Consider the following 6,337-nt stretch of genomic DNA (forward strand, 5'->3'; position numbering starts at 1 on the left):
TAGATACGCTGTGAATGACGGGCAGCTGGAAATCTATTTACAGAAACGGGAATAGCAAGTTAAAATTTGTACAACTGCAACGTTTCCACACAACATTGAGAAGGTGGCGACATTTTGGAATCGCTATAGTTAAGAGAGTTTATGTAGTTGGGGCTCAATTTACCCGGCTATTTAAGTTTTCTTAATTATTTCGATTTAGAAATGTTTTCACGCTCTCGATGTTGTGTAGAAACTTTGCTGTCGTACAAATTTTAACTTGTTCTTCTCATTTCTGTAAATAGGTTTTTAGCTGCTCGTCGTCTTACGGCTGACTATTTAACAAGATGTCATCATGGAATATACCATCTTGAACACAAACAAATGTTCACTGGATTCAAAATCTTTTTTTTTTTTGAAAAACTGGAATGATTAGAATCAAATTTTTTCCGTTAGTTTGTGTTTAAGATGGTGTATGTTAATTTTTTTGGCGGAAAAATTCAAGGGGGTACTCCCCTTAAAATTTTTGAAAAAAAAGTTGTCAGGGGAAACGCTGTGCAAATTTTGTCCAATTTTCCCGCCAAAAGTCTTAGTATATAAAGGGCAAATTTTTTGATGACACCTTTGTAATTAATTTAATTGATTTCACTTAACTAATTAACCATTGTAAGTAGAAAATTAAAGATGAATAAAGCAATTGAAATGATACACTTGTTGTGAGTACTTTAATGTTTGAAATGTTTTATTTACTTAATAAAGATTTCAAAAGAAATACACATTGGAATAAAAGATTACATTTACTGACTATTAAATTAGTCTAGATTTAGAGTTCAATTACATTTTTTAAAAAAATAATTAGCGCATGCGTATTTTAGGCGCCGTATATACTTTTGGCGGGAAAATTAAAAAATTTTAAACAGATGTTAACAAGAAGTAATTTTTTTTTAAAAAATTGGCGCATGCGTATTATAAGCGCCCGTATTTTTTCTAAGTTTTTTGGCGGGAAAATTAAAAAATTTTGACAAGGGTTACCATGAAGGCAAATCTCAACACAATTTTGCAAAAACAATTTTAATCTTGTATACAGCTAAATAAAAAATTTTTCTAGAAGAGTAATCATTGGCTTCTCACACAAATTTGAGCATTTCAAGACAATTTTTGATCATCTTAGTTTAAAAAACGTTTAGAAACACGAAGAATTAAACGAACGAGATTACGGAAAAGCGTTGACGCTATACTACAGAAAAGGTTCCTGGTATTATTTCTGTGAAAAGCAACCACGAACGTAAATTTGAGCTTCAAGACAATGTTTACTCTTCTTAGCAAAACGTTCGAAAACAACGCGAGACGAGAGTGTATGTGAACTGCAAAAAACTTTGAAGCAATACTTGAATAAATTGTGACTTTCAAAAATAGCATTTTGGAAAAATTTAAAGCTTATCTCCCTCGTAAATGACTCTGTGAGCTCGAAAATTGTACGTACTCTATTAAAATTCTCTGAAATTCATTTTTGGTTGCGATATTTTGACAAATACAATTCATTCCTGTAAAGTTATGTGGCAGAATAAAGAGAACAACATGGAAAATATATACGTCCTTGAGTTATCTTTGTCGAAAAAAATAAGCTTTTGGTGAATAAGCACGGAGGCGTGCTACAAAAATATAGTTACCTCGTCGAATTTGGACGTTAATTTCAATTTTGTAAACAAGACAATTAGAATTAGTGAACAGCCCAGTATAAAACACACGCGTACATATGTAATTTGCCTATAGAAATAGTTTCTGGTTGCGATGTTTTGGCAAACAGAGAATCAATCCGCTTAATTAATTACACTAGTAAAATAAAAAAAAAAATTGCTTTCGAAAACGCGAGCTCACAGACTCTGTTTAGCGAGAGATAAACACGAAGAATCGCTCCAAAAATTATTTTTCCAAGTCAAATTAGGGCCACGGCTTGATAATTTTGTAAACAAGACAATTAGAATTGGAGAACAGCCCTACATTTAAACAAGCGAGTAACTTTGGCCTTGTAGATAGCACCTAATAAGTTGAATCTTGTCTTTTGAATCTTGTCTTTCGAATTTCCATGATTCTGCCGCTCGGATTTAATCTAATAGTCTATCTTACTTTGCTCCCTTGTGTATTATTCCCAGCTCCAATATATTGTATCCAAAGTTTTGCCTTCTTTAATTCTTCCTCTCATATCTTGCCTCGAATGCCTGGGCATTGGTCCTTTTCTTCAATGCATTGCTTTCACAGAGTGTATTCACTTCAGAAATCCTGCAAAAAAATAAAAAAAAATAAAAAAAAATCGATTTAATAAACAAGTTCTGTAGATGTCAACAAGCTGGTTCGCTTTACAATTTGATTGCCGATTCATCAAGCACTAAAACATGCATAAATGTATTAACTTCAACTAATTACCAAATGTTTACCCCTTGCAAATATCAAATATCCAATATCAAACGTGATTTATTGTCACTGTTCATATGTGTGCAACAAATAAATATATTTTGATGTCTATGCAAAAATGCATGCTTCACAACCATAAAATTACAAAAGCGACTTTTTTACTTCTTTGCGTAGGAGTACGCGGCCAATATTATCCGAAAGCCCGGCCTGAAAGATTGTGTTGTTATAATATTTTCAGCAAAAGAAAATTTTTAAAATTTTTTTACTATGATTGACCTTGGCTGCGGTCCAACGATATTTTCATTATCTATGTTATTAAAACGAAACAAAGTTAAATTAAATGAAGAGTTATAGATTTTCCAGGGTACAACACTTTGATACCACGAAATTGCATTGAAAATGGGCTGCCCAAAAGATGTCAAAGATTTCAGTTGTATGACTACTTATTTAAGTTAAACAAAATGTGAATTGAGAGCATTACCGTACCACTGTCCCTTAATATCAAGTTATGTTCCAACTCGACAGGCATGCAGACATATCAGCTCAGTAATTCCGTAGCATCTACAAAATAATCAAGAAAACAGTATGAGACATTATCTACGAAATAGAAAAAGCGCTATATTCTCCTGATACCATTTTGTGATTTTAATTCTACAATTGATTGAAAGTTTTTCATACCAATTCATACCAAGTGGCGGAAAATTAGACCCATATAATATATTCTTTAGAGCATCTCTAGTGCCTAGTAGAGCGCTAAAAGTTATTAATTTAACCCACAAATATATCTACAAACAATTGTCACTTGACTATTTCCTAAAGCTTTTTGTGCAAAGTTTTCGTGAGCTACGTTACCTCTACAAAATACAGGATTACTTTCGTGGACACTTCATACCTTGAGGACGACTTAGCGAAGAAAGTTGTCATCCATTTAGGTTGAAGCACGTGCTCTCCAAGTTTGCTTGAAGTACAGTTCTTGTTGCACGTATTTATGCCTCACAACAGCTCTGAACACTCAAAGACAATCCCGAACTGAAGTTTGATACATTTTTCGTAGTAACAGACGAAGCCAAAGTTGAAGCTGTACGGGTTTAAATTTTAAACATGGCCGCTAAAAGTTCGACACGAAGAGTGCAAATCGACAAATTTGAATAATTTGCAATTTAGATTTCCAAGAGTTTGCGACCACGCACTGAACAATTGTTGTCACCATTTGACTGGCTAGAATTCTCATTGTAATTACGGGCGGGTTATTTAAAATATCTAAAATGTCCTTTTTACCATCGTTCGAGCTAGGAAAGGAAAAGGAATTTTCGAAACAAGAAAATTGACCATTTTGGCTTTTAGTAGAATCGTTTACTGAATAGAGTGAGAACTTAAGGGGCTATTTAAGAATTTTCTCAATGGCGGAAATGTTTTCATTGCATTTCCATGGCGGGTATCAAGGTTTTCCAATTTCATTAAATGAAGTTAAGGCACCTAAGGCCTTGATCAGGAATTTGGAAACGGAAGTTTCACTGTGAAAACGCATTAAATGTTTTCCGTCCACACTACGCCGGAGGAATTCAAAAACGCAACAATCACCGGTCATTTTGGATTTATGTTTGAGGAAAACTCAGTCAGGGAAACCGCGTGATTACCGCGATGTCATCGTTTTCGAAACGCTTCGTTTTCAAAATGTTTTCGGTCCACGACACGAAAACGCAAAGCAGGCGTTTTCAAATTCCTCCGATTTGAAAAGCGTTTTCGAAAAGCTCCGTTTTCGTGACGGATTAGTGTGGACGGTAGGCCTAACCGTAGAACTAAAGTCCTCTCGCCTATTGTGGACGGGGCCTAACTCGAGACTGCTGGAAATGCTTATCTTAGTTGAATTCCGGGGCTAACATTTGAAAGCTAACGGTTGACAACACTAAGGGTGTTCTTTGTCGTCAATTAAAGACCTTGCAGTTTCTTTTAGGGTGTAAGGAAAATACATGTATACCCAGTTCCTACGGCGAAAAAAATTTAGAGTAATACTGAGCCCATTTCCGAGTTGCCTTAATCCTTTCTATAAAAGCGAGGCCTGGTGCTCAACCATTCAAATGAAAATGAGTTTGACTTGCATGAGAATGAAGTCATTTTTATATGAAAGGATGGGCACCAAGACTCGCTTTGGGGAAGAGGCTAAAGGTAATTCGGAAATGCCCTATTGACTGCGTTGTGACTGTTTAACTATGAAATCAAAATGGCTGGAAGAATTAGGAAGCTTTATCTATCCACAATGCTACGGTCACTGACCATACCTTGAAATTTTTGCGCGCAATATTTCAAAGAGTAGATGCACTTTGACATTGTTTGGCGCAATGTTTTAGAGATATATTTGCGCGCAATGTTTTAGACAGAAGACGCAAAAATTGTTAAGCATGTTTTACATGATTGAAAAAATAAAAATTGTTGCGCGCATATTTTAGAGTGGACACACTTTGACATTGTCTGGCGCAAAGTTTTAGAAATTATTGAGCGCAATGTTTTGGATAGTAGACACAAGTTGAAATTACTGAGTGCAATATTGGGCATTGTGGGCAACGTAAAAATTGTTGCGCGCATATATCAGAGAGAAGACACAGGTTAACATGGGCACGCAAGGCATTTTTTTGTGAACTATAAGTCTCGGAGATAGGAGCATTCATGGAACTGTTTACAGCAATGATTTGGGTGATTTGACAAGTATTTTTGGTTGCGATGTACAGCAAGAAAGAAACTGGGAATTTATGATGTACCTACGATGTTACATCCGTAATGGTAAGATAACTAAATAGAAAGCCATAAAATGTTTGACTGAACAAACTACAGTGGGTCACACTTGGAAAAAAAGGGTCCCCCTTGAAAAAAAAAAGGTGTTCAAGCTTGGAAATATTGGTCACACTTGTGAAAAAAGGTCACACATGGATTAAAGGGGTCACATTCTGAAACGTGGGTCACACTTGGAAATAAGGGGTACACTTGGAAAAACGGGTCACACTTGGAAAAAAGAGTTATAATTGGAAAAATGGGTCACACTTGAAACACTGGGTCACACTTGCGGTTAAGATAGTTGCCGTTTCTAAATGCCAAATACGGTCTTTTCAAACTAATTGTCAAGGTAACACGGAAGCAAAGGAGTTGCCTTACGGACAAATATCAGTTTTACGACCACCAAGCAAACCAAAGTTGAATAGTTCAAAGAAAAAACGGGCACATATAAGATAACATTGTTTTAGCAGTTCTCATTCCAACATGTAGACAGTTTTTTTCTTGCACTTTTTTAAAACGTAATCGGAGTATAACTTGAAGAAAGAAAAGATTTGACTTGCTGGTAATGATCGGTTTATTTGCTGTAATTGTGACGCCACTTTGGATATTTAACAGAAACCAGATGCCTTCTTGTTAGGATTATGTGTTTACTGAGAGACGCTGATAAAGCCTGCTTTCTACCCTGTTTCCTCTATTTCTGTTCCGTTTCTGCTTAGTTTGGACAAGGAAAATGTCGACCTTTCAGCAATGAAATATTTTTGATTTGGATGGGGACAACTAGCAGGGGTTGGAATAGAGCGGGTTGGGAAAAAGAGAGCGCCGAGGCTGATTTCAAACTTATGTCCAATAATGTCCAATATATAATGGTTAAAATACTAAAAATTATCGTGGGATACATTTCTATATTAGATCATTTTATCGTTGTTTGATGCTTCCATGGCAACCATGTTTTCAAAGGCTTCTCTGTGGAATCTGGATGTTTCAGAAGTGTTTCTTTACTACCCCACAAACGATAGCGTTTAATTCGGCCAACATAAAGACACTTAAACACGAAGACATCGCATGTTGTTTTCCATGTCGGACAAAATGGGCGAACAGAGGTAATGATGAATTCAAGGTTATTAATAGTACTGCTTATCAAACCGTTTGTTTGGCGATATTTTTGTTCTTTTTTACACTG

At 35.5% G+C, this 6,337-nt stretch overlaps 1 long non-coding RNA gene across 1 annotated transcript; it reads right to left on the reverse strand.

Annotated features, from left to right (window-relative positions):
- Positions 1 to 684: 684 nt before the first annotated feature.
- Positions 685 to 3,519, reverse strand: LOC149096761 (uncharacterized). The gene is made up of 3 exons (XR_016204297.1): positions 3,281 to 3,519; positions 2,875 to 2,949; positions 685 to 2,256 (listed from the first exon to the last, which is right to left on the reverse strand). It is a non-coding gene; the product is annotated as an uncharacterized LOC149096761 (long non-coding RNA).
- Between the last annotated feature and the right edge of the window lie 2,818 nt (positions 3,520 to 6,337).

This window comes from Orbicella faveolata, unplaced genomic scaffold (genome assembly GCF_042242905.1).
Source record: "Orbicella faveolata isolate gen_17 unplaced genomic scaffold, um_ofav_v1 contig_47, whole genome shotgun sequence".
Taxonomy (NCBI): domain Eukaryota; kingdom Metazoa; phylum Cnidaria; class Anthozoa; order Scleractinia; family Merulinidae; genus Orbicella; species Orbicella faveolata.